Raw genomic sequence first — 16,465 nt, 5'->3', positions numbered from 1 at the left:
TTTACTCAAATCAATAACAAAAGGGTCATAATCAGATGGGGGGGATACCGTTTTTACATTCTTTAAAAAAAGTAGTTTAGCTCTGAATGAAAATATTATGCCAATATGATTTTCACCAAATACAATATTAAACTAAACTTCACCAAAACAATATTAAACATTGGGAAACATCTGTTAAGATATTCCCAATACATTTAAAAATGTTTTGTTTGACATTTGGCCAAATATATCTATCTTTCATTTGCTATTTTTTTGCAAGCAGAATCAGAGCCAATTTTCATATAATCAACAAATACATTCCCGTGTGCTTTTCAAAGGCCCATGTTTCTTTAGCAGAATGTAATACAAACTCAATAACATTAAACAGAATTTAAGAAGGTACAAACCACTATCATGACTGTTGTTAAAAAGCCATTTATTAAGTTTCCCTCTGCACAGCTGCTCTCTGTACACTGCATAAAGTGAATTACCATAAACACTTCTTTGGCAAGATACTTAACCAAGCAAACAAACAACTCTTTTTGGCAAAAATACATATGAATATGATGAAACTACCCTTTATTGAGAGGGAGTGTCTTTATACAATTAAGTAAATGTAATTCTCACCATCTCCCTATGAGTTGCTCTCACTCTTCTTTCTGTCAAGATGGAAAAACTATAGCAAGCAAAACTGAAGCACCATGGTCAGTGTCCTTAGTGGAAGATAAAAATCCACATCTCTTTGACCCCAAACTTTGATAGTTCACATAAATGTCAAAATATACTAAGCCAGACATACTTGAAGTTACTGTATCTGTCCCTCTGGCTCCTTTGTTCTTGGGATACTAAACATTCAACTGTTCTCTCTTACTTCCAGGACTTTGCAAAAGCATCTTCCAGATCGTTTCCCTTCACTTTCCCGACTTACTTATATTTCTAGAATGTTTGTTCCACATATGGATTCCTGGGTAAAAAGTCAAATATTTTGATTCAGTACATAACAGAAAAAGGCAATCAACTTGCGATGTTTAAACCCCAGCAGGTGACTCTAATGCAAATGATCTATAAATCACACTGAGAAACACTGTTGTTTCTGAGAAGTCTTCCTTGATCACTCAAGCCTGTCAAGGTTGTCCCTCTTTGTTTTCATATATTGCTTTCTGAGTATTTATTTGTAATGCTCACCGCACTGTTGCTGTGATTGTCCACTTACATAGCAGGCCCCTTGAGTACATTTAAATACTTTTGAAGCAGATATATATATTTTAGATCTTTTCTTACTCTTTACCCAAGTCAGACCTTGGGAAAAAGTAGATGCTAAATAAATGTTTGTATAAGTGACTGAATGAAAGATAGACTGATAAATGCCATTTACAATTGATAAACAACTGGATGAATGAATGAAGGCTTCTATCAATTTTATCAGTCAGGTTATTTGTTCTAAAGAATGGAATCAATTTTTACTTGTTGAAACCGAGACATACTTAATTAAAAGTGTATTAGATTCATTACAAAACCTGGAAACACAGAATTGAGGCTCTGCTTCCAGGAAAAAAAAAATCTGAAGGAATGCGAAAAAGAAAAAAATGTGTTCTAAAAAAAACACCGTTGAAATCGTCATTGCTACCACCTAGCACAAAATACAATGACCTTTACTGTTCTGCAACCACCACTACCCCACAGAGATGCTACTTCTGAGTTGGGAACTTGAACTTTACTGCTGTTCCTAACACCAGACACCTGTACTACCCCTTGATGGGCAGATGGCACATATCTACCATATCAGTAAATTATTTTCCTGCACCTATTATGTGCAAGATATTGAGCCAGGGTAGGGGGTAGAGAAGGTGGAATCCTCTTTTCATTTAAAAAGACTAAAATCCACTCAGTCCAATGATTAAAATATTACGATGGCATTAATGTGGTCTTCTGTGGTGCTGAATTTTTAGAATACCTATATGATATGGGAATTGACACATTTAGATAATCATAAGGGAAAATAAATTCTCCAAAACTTTTTGATTAACTTCAGAAAATAAATTTGAGTGGCACATTGGTATATAAGGGTAAAGCTCTTTCTTGTCTCCTGATAATATTCATAAAAAGGTGAAAATAAAAACTTGGAAAGAGTGACAATAAAATTTTATTGCTAGAATGAACTTATTGGTATGGAAATGAAAGTCAAGTGAAAGTTACTTAAAATGAGGGAAAGTGGAGTACCACATCTTAACAAGGACAAAAAAATGCCTAAAACCTGACACACAGAGCATGCAAAACACTCTCAAAGCATTTCCAGATAATGCAGCCACAGGAAGAGGGCAAAATTTCCCACATTGTATTTTAGTTCACACACATTAAAGTTATACATTAAATTGATATAGAATATATTCTTAAATATGCATGGTAGTTTTTATAAATTCATCCAGGTAAATTTCATAGTCTGTGGCTGAGTTCAACACTTTTTTCTGTTTTTGTTTAATTGTGGTAAAATGTCTATAACTCAAAATTTACCATTGAAATGATTTTTAAATGTAAAGTTCAGTGGTATAGGTACATTCACATTTTTGTGCAGTTATCACAACTATCCATCTCCAGAACTTTTTTCGTGTTCTCCAACTGAAACGCTGTACCCGTTAAACACTAACTACTAATTCCTTGCTGGCACAGCCCCTGACTGCCACCAAACTACTTTCTGACTCTAGATACCTTGTATAAGCGGAATTATCCAACTGTTCTTTTGGGACTGACTTATTCCACTAGCATGCTGTCTTTAAATGTTCATCCATATCGTATCATCCATGTAGTATCATCCATGTTGTAGTGTGTGTCCTGACTGAATTATTGCGACATCCATCCATAACAATTTTCCTAGGAATTCAGAAAGTGTTCAAAGTAAATGATACCCTTTCTTTCTTTCTCTCTTTCTTTTCTTTTTTGTTTTTTGAGACGGAGTCTCACTCTGTCACCTAGGCTGGAGTCTCAGATCACTGAAACCTCCAACTCCTGGGTTCAAGTGATTCTCCTGCCTCAACCTCCCAAGAATATGAGATTACAGGAATGTGCCACCATGCCCAGCTAACCTTTTTTTTTTTTTTTTTTTTTTTTTTTTTTTGTATTTTTAGTAGAAACAGGGCTTCACCATGTTGGCCAGGCTGGTCTCAAACCCCTGACCTCAGGTGATCCACCCACCTCAGCCTCCCAAAGTGCTAGGATTACAGGCACGACCTACCACACCCTGCCAAGATATCCTTTATATACAAGGTAGAAACTTGTAAGTCGTGTTTGATATAAATATATTTTCTCAACTTCCATATGCAACCACTCACCTTGTGTCATTCTACCCCAAAATAATTTAAAACTGTGTAGAGTTCATCTCACCTTCATGGTTCGACAATAACTTGAGTCAAAAAAATATTTTGCCTGTAGTATTACAATAGCTTTGCATCCTTGCTTCCTCATGTCCATTCTTCCATTGTCCCCGCATAGCATCCATGATGTTCTTAAAACATGTCATTCCTCAGTTTAAAATCTGTCTACATGATTTTCAAAGCTCTTAGAATAAAATCAATCTTCTGACATGATCTTCAGGGTTCTCTGTGACCTGGCTTCTCCCACTACTCCCAAATTTACCTCTTGGCAGTCTTGGATACACTAACTACCATCCAGCAGCTCCTCAGGGCTTCCCACTTTCACCCTTCTCACACTTTTTTCTTTAATTATCTTAGTGTGCTTGCCATTCAGTTCTGTTTAAATATCTTTCCCTTCCCTCTTTTTTCTGTTTGTTTCCTTGCAGGGAATCTAAGTTGTTTTTTTTTTTTTTTTTTCTGCCTTCTCAGTAACTTTTATTATAATTTCAAAATTTATAATTGTGTGTATATTTGCTGAAAATCTGTATCTCCCACAAAAGTGAGCCAGGCACAACGGTTTTGTTTACTGTCATATAGCCAGAACTTAGCATGACACCTGGAAGATAGCAGACACTTCATCAATGAAAGTATTAATGCGTGAATAAATTGATTAATTTAATTGATGAATGGGTGATGTTGTGCTATGAAGTTGAAGAATGATTCTTCTCTAAAACATATATCTAACAATTAACTCCAGATTCATCTCAGGCTGCAAACCCCTTTAGACTTTAATCACTTGAGAAACCATGAGATGTGTACTCTTTATGACCCTCACCTTAGAGCTTTTTTTTTTTTTTTTAAAGTCATGGGTAATGTCTTCCTTACTTCACACATGTTTATTACCATTAGATATTAGGGTTTGAAGTTTCTATGGTACTCCTTGATACTCTGAACTAAAACTCTGAGTTAAATAAGTAACCAGATGTTTAATAATAGAAGAAAAAAGAAAGGAGGAGGTAACATAACGATTTGTTTCTTTAATTAAGTAAAATCAAATTTATTTTGCTCAGAAAAGGACAATTTTGAAGTAAAGGTTTTTTCCAATTTTGATTCTTTACTACTTTGTAAAATTCAAAACACTAATTATTTGTGATTCTGCTGACTCTAATATTAAATACAATTAACAATACTTCCTCAAACTGCCTTCCTAGGTGGTTGGTATCATTAAAACAAAAGTGACATTTATACTTTCAAAATGCCTCACAAATATGTTCTGATAATATGTCTGTGTGAATGAGCTAAATTTCTATAGGGTGGTAGTGAGTTTAATGTATTATGTTGGTGCAAAAGTAACTGCAGTTTTTGCCATTAAAAGTAATGACAAAACCGCAATTACTTTTGCATCAACCTACTTAAATTATTTTTGCTTTATTGTTAACAGGTAGGAAATTTAAAGGAAGAATACATACATTTTGATTTTTAAAAGAATAACACTGTAAAATAATGGAATCCTTACAGGTTTGCCAAAAAGATAACTAGGTCAATTCATTGATTGTGCTGTTGATTTATTCCAGTGATAGTAGCTGAGAGCAATGGTCACATTCTGTCTGACACGCTCTATTTCACAATACAATTCCCGGTTTCGCACTTCTACTGAGAGTTATGCAGACTGTTTTCATTAAAACTATGGCATATTTTGATTTTCTTCCTCAGTTATCCCAAAAAGAGAATGTCTCTGAGACCAGTCATTTGTGCTGCATTTCCCCTTGAGAAGCACCACTATTAATTGGAACAAAAATGTTTGAATAGCAAATGTCATTGAATCTCTCAGGATGTTTCAAGCCTCTGCGGCGATGAGAAAACATAAAGCAAGTCATCACTGCATTATCTAGATGAGCTAAGGAAACAAGAGGATCCTTAAATTGTGCCAACATGTTACAAACAGCCTGAGAACTTTGACTGAACTCACCAGTGAATAGCATTTACTACGTATCTATTATGTCTCGGGCATTTAACCTAATTGTAAGGTTATAAAGAAGAGCAAGAAAGGGCCACTATCCTTGTTGGATATATGATCCACTGAGAAAGACAGACAATATCAAGTCAAAATAATGTGGACAATGGCAAATGAAGGAGTGCAATGTGCTGTTAACAGAGCAGGGTCGATTAAATCTGCCTTAGGATTTAGTACTTGTGTACTAGTTAGTTATTGCTGGGAAACTTATCACCAGAATTTAGTGGTTTAAAATAACAAGTACTTAGTTAGCACTCACAATTGCAGAACAGCTAGCAACTGCCCTAGCTCATGTGTCTGTGATTAGATATGGTGATTCTGATTGGCTTATCTCATATCTGGGACTACAGCTGAAAAACTAGGTTAATTCAATTCTGGTCCATGCAATCAACATCCTTCTGCATGTTGGCCTAAACTTGTTCACATGTAGGCACAGGGAATTAAGAGAACTGTGAAAGGACTCGAAATCCAGACATAGGCTGGCATGATGTCATGCTCGCAGCATTCTATTAGTCAAAGCAAGTTACAGGCCCTGCTCAGAGTCAACGGTTGGGAAAATGGACTCCGTCTTTTGTTTGGAAGAGCTGCAAGGATATGTCGCAAAGGGCCATGGATCCAGAAAAAGGTAAAAGGGTGTCTATTTTTTTTTCAAACTCTTTACTGGAAATAATAAACAAATAGTGATTTTTACCTGTGTCTTGAAGTTTGCCAATAAATCAGAGAAAAGAATAGCATTCTCTTACAACACTCACTAAGGACAAGGATGATTTCTGAGTTTAACGTATTTTATAAATCATTTTATTTCATCTTCATACCTACACTATTTAGAGAAAATTAAGATTTTTATAGTGAAGGAAACTGAAATTCAAAAAAGAATAACTCACTCAATAGAAGCTGTATAGAAAGTAAATGGCAAGTAGTAAACTGGCCCAAGTTGATTTTACTCCAAGGGTGATACCATTTCAGTTTTATTGCACCATCTGTTTACAAACAATACAGGAAATCTCCCAAAATACAATGTGATCCATATAGTTTGCTCTGAACCTTCTGAGCTTTTTTTTTTTTAAATGATTTTCTTCTTATACATTTTTAAAAATTATTTATTTGTTAGCCATGTATTACTTGTTCATTTCATGTATTTATTATTTATATTGGGCATATATTTGCTTTATTGGAATCATTTTGTTTCCTTGGTAAAGGAAACTGTAATTTTTCTATTTACTGATCCCATATCCTATATGACTCAGGGTCTCTATTTTTATCTGCGGAATTGTATTCTGTTTGTTCTAAGCCAATTAATGCATGATATTTCAATGGTGACTCTTATTAATCTAAGACCAGGCACATGACTTAAATTGAACACATCTAGCTGAAGGCAATAGCATTGGGAACTTGCCTGTTAAGTAGGAACAATAAAACACACAATTGTAGTTGCAATGATCACTTATTTTGTGAACAGAAAGGAAATCACACATAGATAATTGCTCCCTTATAGGATGGGTAGATGGATGAAAATGATTTTTTATGACATTAATGAACAATTGATCTTACTTTCGTTTTACCTCTGGACTTCAAATTATAAAACACAATCCAGCTACAAACTGTTTAGGCCAGTTTTTCTTGTCACTGTTGTAATTGATGGTGCTGCTGCTGCTGTTTATTTGTAATTACTTACAGCCAAAGTCAAGATCTGCTGACCTATATCTTGTAACGTTCCTTGTACCACCCCCAAATTCCCACCCTCACCATCACTGTCCTTTTCTGCTTTGGTTCTTAACTTATTCCTTTGCAAAACATTGACTCTCCTTGCATATCCCTTTACTGACCCAAATTCATCTAGAGTGGGTTTTTTTAATTTATCCTCTTTAAGGCCTTGATAGCCTACCCAAGTTCTTCCTAGAAACTGAACTTCTTACATAGCCTAGAATTCATGATTTTGCAAGACACAATGCAGAGATTAACATTAGCAATAAAGAAGTGATGAGAAAATTAGGATGGGCATTGAAGTAGTTTATGTTAGTAAAAAGTTTAAGCTCATTGTGAAAGGTCTTATTTAACATTCTAAGACATTTTGATTTCTTTCTGAAAGAGAGCTTAACTTATCACCATTAATACGAATACAATGGGGAATATAATCTGACATCTAAAATTTATGAACGTTGGAAAACCAGGGGGGAAACAGGAGATATTGTAGCATTTGAGAGCTGTTCATTTGTTCAAAAAATATAACAGTAGATGCTGATAGATACCATCTAGAACATAAATGATATACAAGTGTGAGATAAGATGATTAAGGAGTAATATATCAGTGAGGACGGAAATTAGGCGAGAGATTGGAGAAGTGTTTGTTATTAATTTCCTATCAAATGAAAGAGCTAGATGAAAATGGAACAATGCATATGTAGGTCTTACATTATTTACATAATGTAATTTGTCAAATCAAAACTTTCCAAATGATATTTCATTGAAAATTCAGATGAAAACAAAACTTAGATTTATGGCTCACATCTCTTAAAAATGATCATTATACAAATTGCTATTAAAATCAAAGTTTTACCTGCTAGTTCATTATGACCTTAATTACTGCCTATAATTTTTTTTGTTTTGTATAGTTGTTTTCTACAATTCAGGATAAAACTTGTGTCTAATCATATAATCTTAACAAAGATAAAATTTGATATTGTAATTTCTAACAAAACTTAATTAGAATGCTTACCATAATGTTGGCATGATGTAATTTAGGAATTTGAGTGTGATGAATGAGTAAAACTGATTCTTACACTGATCTACAGCAGTCAATGTTCTTGTATACAAAACATCAGAGACTGTATTGTATAATTTCTAAAACAGGAAAATAACTTTTAACTAAAGCAAATATGCATAAAATTTATTTTAGTGTCACAAAAAATGTAAAGTCATAGTTTTAGGATTATTTATTCCAAATTATCCTAGTAATAATTTTTATTCATCAACTAGATAAGATATTGTTAGAATTAAAATGGAAAATATGATGATTATGGATTAAAAATTATAGAGTTAATGTGTCCTAGAAATTTATGAATGTTTTAATATAATATTACACCCATGTATTACAACAAACTCGGTTTTAAAAATAAGTAGCTAATTTTAAAACAAAACAAAATAAAGAACAATAGAATCCAGGAATCTAGGATTCCAGTGAATAATTCATTTTTCAGTGGATCCAAAAGTCAATGTATTAATAAATTTGTTTTGACAAAAACTTATCTGGAATTCTCTAATTAAAGTTGTGTAAAGTGATAGAGCATATTTTAGTCTAACACATCATTTTCACAAGTAAAACTTTTACTTTGGGGCTAAGAAAGTAATTAAATGCTGATCACAACTTAAGAAAGTGGAGTATATTTCGGTGAAAAGAAAAAGCTTAAACAAGAAGCATGATTAGCATAAATCACCTGAATGTATGAATATCTGGAAAAAAAGTTTAGTTAGGATCAGAAACTAGAAAATAGAATGTGATGTGTGAAATCATTAAAAAGTATTTAAATGTTTAAATGTAAATTGAGGCTAACACAACTGGGGAAACAAATGAAAATAATTTTTTCAAAATAATTAAATAATAGAATCAACTAACTAATTAAGAAAACTAAAAAATAATCTTCCATGCTCAATTAATAAATAAACCGAGAACTTGGTTTTGTATATAAATTAAACATAAACTATAGAGATTTTTATCTGATAAAAACATGGCATTTATAGAAAGGCAAAGCCAAATTTTGGATTATATTGAAAAGGAAATTTTCATAGCTTGGTTAGATCCTGTTTAAGGCTAAGCTATCTACTCGTTAGAAACGGCTTTATTCTCAATCTTCATTGCTGCTTAGCAAAAACAAGCTTAAATGTTGCCCCGTCCATCTCCTGTACTGGACATTCACTTCAAAAAGATGACTCCTTGGCTTTAAGTTGACAGAGTGTTTATTATCCACTAAAAGTCAATGAATGCCTTTGGATATATGAACTATGAAATAAAGGAATTAATAAATACAGGGACGATGAGCATTCTGTCCTATATTATGAAGAAGAGGAAGGCAGCCAACTTCTTGAAACAGTGCAGCATAAATGCAACTGATAGCTCCACTGCAATACCACTTCCCTAACTGAAAAAAAAATACTGTCAAATTCTCCCAAAAAGGCAAATGTTCAGAGAGTATACATATATACATATACATACACATTTATATATATAACATATATACACATTATTATATATATATAACATATATATACTTATATATACACTTGACCCTTGAACAATGTGGGGATTAGGGGTGTTAACCCTCATGCAGTTGAAAATTTATTTATAACTTTTACTCCTTCCAAATTTAAATACTGTTGACCAGAAACAGCACTGGTAACACCTGTAGTCAATTAATGCATATTTTGTTCATTGGATGTATTATATACTGTATTCTTATAATAAAGAAAGCTAGGAGAAAATAGAATGCTATTAAGGAAATGATAAGGAAGTGAAAATATATTTACAATTCATTAAATGGAAGTGGATAAACCTAAAGCTCTTCATCCTCGTTGTCTTCATGTTCAGTAGGCTGAGGAGGAGCAAGAAGAGGAGGGGTTAGTTTTGCTGTTTCAAGGGTGGCAGAGGCCGAAGAAACTCCTATTGAAAGTGAATTAGAACAGTTTGAACCCATGTTGCTCAAAGATTAACTGTGTATGATTTTGCCAATAACTAAAAAACAAACAAGCCAAAAAGAACAACCTGTAGATTGGAAGAAACAACACAAGCATTAAATAGCCAAAGGAAATAGACTATGTCACACAATTTCTTTCATTTTTCTTCTCTTTTTTATTTTAGGTTCACAGACACATGTGCAGGTTTGCCACATGGGTAAATTGCATATCACTGAGGTTTGGTGTATGAGTGATCCCATCACCCAGGTGGTGAGTATAGTTCCTGACAGATAGCATTTCAACCCACACTCTTATTCCACCTCTCTCAGCAAATAGTCTCCACTGTGTATTGCTCCTGTCTTGGTGACTATGTGTACCCAATGTTTGGCTCCTGCTTGTAAATGAGAACATGTGGTATTTGGTCTGCTGTTCTTGTGCTTGTTTTCTTAGGATAATGGTCTCTAGCTGATTCCATGTTCCTGCAAAGAACATGATTTCTTTCTTGTTTATGGTTGTGTAGTGTTCCTTGGTGTATAGTTACCACATTTTCTTTATTCATTCAACTATTGATGGATGTCTAGGTTGATTCCATGGCTTTGCTATTGTGAATAGTACTGCAATGAACATATGAGTGCATGTGTCTTTATGGTAGAATAATTAATTTTCCTTTGGGTAATAAACTTAGGAATGGGATTGCTGGGTCAAATGGTAGTTCTGTTTTAAATTCTTTGAGATAAGCTCATACCACTTTCCACAGTGCCTGAACTAATTTGCATTTTCACCAACAATGTATAAATGTTCTTTTTGATACTCAACCTCAGCAACATCTGCTATTTTTGACTTTTTAAAAATGGCTATTCAGACTGGTGTGAGACAGTATCAAATTGTGATTTAGATTTGCATTTCTCTACTGATTAGTAATGTTGAAGAATTTTTCATGTATTTGTTGGCCACTTGTATATCTTCTTTTGAGACGTGTCTGTTCATGTCCTCTGCCCACTTTTGAATGTGGTTATTTGTATTTTGCTTGTTGAATTTAGTTTCTTATAGATTCTGGATATTAAACATCTGTTGGATGCATAGTTTGTGAACATCTTTAATTCTGTGAGTTGTCCATTTCTTCTATTTATAGTTTCTTACGTAGTTCAGAAGCTCTTTAGTTTAATTAGGTCCCAGTTGTCAATCTTTGTTTTTGTTCAATTGCTTTTGGGGACTTAGTCATAAATCCTTTGCAAAGGCCAATGTTCATAATGGTATTTCCTAGGATTTATTCTAGGATTTTTATAGTTTCAGATCTTACACTTAAGTATTTACTACATCTTCAGTTATTTTTGTACATTTTGAAAGGAAGGCATCCAGTTTCAACTTTCTACATATGGCTAGTCAGTTATCCCAGAACCATTTATTGAATGGGGAATCCTTTTCCCATTGCTTGTTACTGTCAACTTTTTCAAAGATCGAGTGGTTGTAGGTGTGTGGGTTGATTTCTGGGTCTTCTATCCAGTTTTATTGATCTATGTGTCTGTTTTTGTATTTATATCATGCTGTTTTGGTTACTGTCACCTTTAGTTTGAAGTCAGGTAGTGTGATGCCTTGGGCTTTGTTCTTTTTCCTCAGGATTGTTTTGGTTATTCAAGCACGTTTTTGGTTCCATATGAATTTTAGAATAGATTTTTTCTAGTTTTAATATATTTTTTCAGTTGAAAATTATGTTGATAGTTTGATAGAAGTGACGATCAATACTTGCTTTGGGCAATCTGGCCATTTTAATAATATTGATTTTTCTTGTTCAAGAGCATAGAATGGTTTTCCATTTGTTTGTATCATCTCTCATTTATTGCCCCAGTGCACTGTAATTCTCATTTTAACGATCTTTCACTTCTGTGGTTAGATGCATTCCTAGGTATTGTATTGTTTTGTGGTTATTGTAAATGGGGTTGCATTCTTGACTTAGCTGTCTACCAAGACATTATTAGTTATGGAAATTGAACTAGTTTGTGTGCATTGATCTTGTATCCCAAGCCTTTAATGAAGTCATTTATCACTTCTAGGAGGCTTTTGGTAGAGTGAGATTTCTAGGTGTAGAATCATATCATCAGCAAACTTCCTTTTGTTTATTTGGATGGCATTTGTGTCTTTCTTTTGCCTGATTACTCTGGCTAAGACTGCCAGCACTATGTTGAATAGTAGTGGTGAGAATGGGCATCTTTGTCTTCTTCCAGTTGTTAAAGGGAATGTTTCCAGCTTTTGTTCATTCAGTATGATATTAGTGTGTGTTTGTCATAGATGACTCTTATTATTTTGAGGTATGTTCCTTTGATGCCTAATTTGTCAAAGGTTTTAAACATAAATATATGTTAAATTTTATCAAAAGTCTTTTCTGCATCTATTAAGATGACCATGTGGTTTTTGTTTTTAATTTGGTTTATGTGATAAATCACATTTATGTGTGTTGAACATGCCTTGCATTCCAGGAATAAAGCCTATTGGATTGTAGTTAATTAATTTTTTGATGTGCTGCTGGATTGGTTTGCCAGTATTTTATTATTTTGTAGCTATGTAAATCAGGGATATTGACCTGCCTAAAGTTTTCTTTTTCATGACGTTTCTGGCAGGCTTTAGTATCAGAATGATGTTCCCTTTGTAGACTGAATCTAGGAGGAGTCTCTTCTACTTGATTTTTTAAAAATAATTTCAGTAGGATGGGTACTAATCTTTCTTTGTACACCTGGTAGAATTCAGCAGTGAATCCATCTGATTCAGGCTTTTTTGGTTTGTAAGAATTTTTATTACTATTTCAATTTTTGAACTAATTACTGGCTAATGAGATAGACATAGAATCAGAATTTGGATGGCAAAGAGGCTCATGAGATAAAATAATTCAAAATCTGAAATACGACATAGTCCTTTCAAGAAAGAAACAAATGAACTTCTGGAATCGAAAAACTTACTATAAGAATTTTAAAATCCAATTATAAGCATTAAAAATAGAATAGACTAACCTGACAAAAGAATCTCAGAGCTTGAAGACCAAGCCTTTGAATAAATATAGGCAAACAAAAATAAAGAAAAAAAAGAATTTAAAAAGATTAACACAACCTCTGAAAAATATGGAATTATTCAAACAGACTAAACCTAAAATTCATTGATATTCCTGGAAGAGAAGCAGAGGGAGTAACCAGCTTAGAAAACATATTTGAGGATTTTGTCCATGAAAATTTTCCCAATGTCTCTAGAATGGTCAAAATGCAAATTAAAGAAATTCAGAGCACACTCGCATGATGTTATGCAAGATTACTATTCCCAAGATACATAGTCATCAGATTTTTCAAGGACAACCTGAAAAAAAAATTGTTAAAGGCAGTTAGAGAGAGGGGGCAGGTTACCTACTAAGGGAAATTTATCAGGCTAACAGTAGACATTTTAGGAGAAACCCTACAGGACAGGAAAGTTTGGGGACATATATTCAGCATCTTTAAAGAAAAGAAATCCTGGCCAGGGGCAGTAGCTTACACCTATAATCCCAGTTTTTGGGAAGCCAAGGTGGCCAGATCACTTGAGGCCAGGAGTTGGAGACTTGCTTGGCCAACATAGTGAAACCCCATCTCTACTAAAAATACAAAAATTATCCAGGCATGGTGGCACATACCTGTAATCCCAGGTACTTGGGAGGGTGAAGTATGAGAATCACTTAAACCTGGGAGGTGAAGGTTGCAATGAGCCAAGATCACACTGCTGCACTCCAGCCTGGGTGACAGAGTGAAATTCTGTCTCAAAATTAACAAAAAAGAAAAGAAAGGCCAACCAAGAATTTCATATCTAGCAAAATGAAGCTTCAAAGATTAGGAGAAATAAAATATTTTCAGACAAACAAATGCTACAGGAATTCATTACCACTAGACCTGTCTTACAAGAGGTCCTTGAGGGAATGCTAAACATGGAAATGAAAAGTTATTACCTGCCACAGCATAAACACAGTTAAGGACATAGCCCACTGACACTATAAACAAACTAAAAAATCAAGCACACATAACAGCCAGATAACAACATGATATGATCAAATTCTCACATTTCAATATTAACCTTGAATGTGAATGGGTTAAACCCTCTACCTAAAAGACACAGAGTGACAAGTTGAATAAAAAAGCAATACTCAACTGTATGCTGTCTTCAAGAGATCTATCTCACATGCAGTGACACTCACAGGCTCAAAGTAAAAGGATGAAAGGAAATGAGAAGCAAATGGAAAACCAAAAAGAGCAGTGGTTGATATTCTAGTATCAGATAAACAGACTTTAAACCAACAACAATCAAAAATGAAAAAGAAAGGTATTACATAATGATAAAGGTTTCAACTCAACAAGAAGTCGCAACTATCCTAAATATATACACACTCAATATCGGAGCACTCACATTTATAAAACAAGTTCTTAGAGACCTACAAACAGATTTAGACAAGCACATGATAATAGTGGAAGTTTTCAACACCTCACAGACAATGTTAGACAGATTATCAAGGCACATCTCAAAAATTCCAAAAAATCAAAATTATACCAACCATATTCTTCAACCACATTAAAAATAGCAGTCAATACCAAGAAGATCTCTCAAAACCATATAGTTACAGGTCTCAAATTAAAAACCTAACATCATACTAAAGGGAACAAAAAATACAAGAGCAAACCAACCCCAAAGCTAGCAAAAGATAAGGAAAAACCAAAATCAGAGCTGACCTGAACAAAATTAAGATGCGAAAATCCATGCAAACATTCAGTGAAAACAAAAATTTTTTTGAAAGAATAAACAAAATTGATACACCATTTTCTAGGTTAAAAAACGAAAGAGAGAAGATTAATGTAAGCACAATCAGAAATGATGAAGTATCACTACAACAGGCCTCACAGAAATACAAAAACACCATCAGAGACTATTGTGAGCAACTCTTTGCACACAGACTAGAAAACCTACAAGTAATTAATAAATTCCTGGAAACACACAATCTCCCAAGATTGAAAGTGGAAGAAATTGAAATACTGAACACACAATATCTTAACACATAGCTGTCTTTATTTTATATATAAATAAAATCCAAGATGCTAGCAATCACCTCCTGCCTTTTATCCATAGAATAAGAAGGCTCTTTTACTCACAAATACACAAACATAAAAGCATTGGCTAATATCTATATCTATGTATATACATATTTAAAATGATTGAAGTGTACAGTTTGAAAATATGAGGAATATAAAGATACAAAGTCAAGTACATATGAATTTTTAAAGATATTTTAAATGTATATTTGAAGAAAGGAGATGAGTAAGCAAGATTAAGTATGTATTTCAAAAACAAGTCTGATAAATTAAATATCATAAAGCTTGTATTTGTTAAAAAATATTCAAATATGTGTGAAAATAAAGAGACTCACAATATTTGTTCAGAAGAATAAACAAAAGAATTTTACAGTGAGGGAGAAAATCATCAGAATATTTGTAAGTAAAGATTTAAATGATTTAAAATGTCAGAATCTGTGACATAATCTCCTATTGATTTGGGGGAGTAAAAAATAACTCATCATTCTTCCCTCTGTGAATATATAAATGTACACATTTATAGCTCATTATTCTTAGTCTATTATAATTTCTTTATTAGGGGAATTAATCATCTATTACCACATAAGGAATTACCACAAAATTTAGTGACTTAAAGAAAAAAATACTTATACTCACACAGTTCCTGATTATCAGGAATCTGAAAGTGGCTTAGCTGGGTGTCTCCTGTTCAAGGTCTTTCCAAGGCTATAAAGAAGGTATCAACCAAGGCTGCGTTTATCTCTAGGGTTGACTGGGCAAGAATCCTCTTCTAAGTTCACTCACAAAGCTGTTGCCTGAAATTATTAGTTGCTTGCCTTGTGCACCCCTCCATAGAACTTCTCACTGTGTGAGATATTGCTTTCCCCACAATAAGAAATTTGAGAGACAGAAAGCATAAATCAAGGGAAGACAGAGAGAGGGAACAAAAGGAGTGAGATAGTCTCTCATGGTCTTTTATGGCTGATGTGGTTTGGCTATGTCACCATCCAAATCTCATCTTGAATTGTAACTTCCACAATTCCCACACGTTATGGGAGGAACCCAGTGGAACGGAATTAAATTATGGGGGCGTGTCTTTCCGGCATTGTTCTCATTATAGTAAATGAGTCATTTGAGATCTGATGGTTTCCCTGCACAGTTTTGTGATAGTGAATGAGTCTGACAAGATCTGATCATTTTAAAAATGGTAGTTGCCCCGCAGAAACTCTTTTCTGTGCCTGCTGCCATCCATGTAAGATATGACTTGCTCCTCTTTGCCGTCTGCCATGATTGTGAGGCCTCCCCAGACATGTGGAACTCTATTACACCTCTTGGTTTTGTAAGTTTCCCAGTCTCAGGTATGTCTTTCTCAGCAGCATGAAAATGGC

The sequence above is a fragment of the Papio anubis genome, chromosome 4, assembly GCF_008728515.1.
Source record: "Papio anubis isolate 15944 chromosome 4, Panubis1.0, whole genome shotgun sequence".
Taxonomy (NCBI): Eukaryota; Metazoa; Chordata; class Mammalia; order Primates; family Cercopithecidae; genus Papio; species Papio anubis.
The sequence above is the reverse complement of the archived record's forward strand: the minus strand, read 5'-3'. Positions refer to the sequence as shown.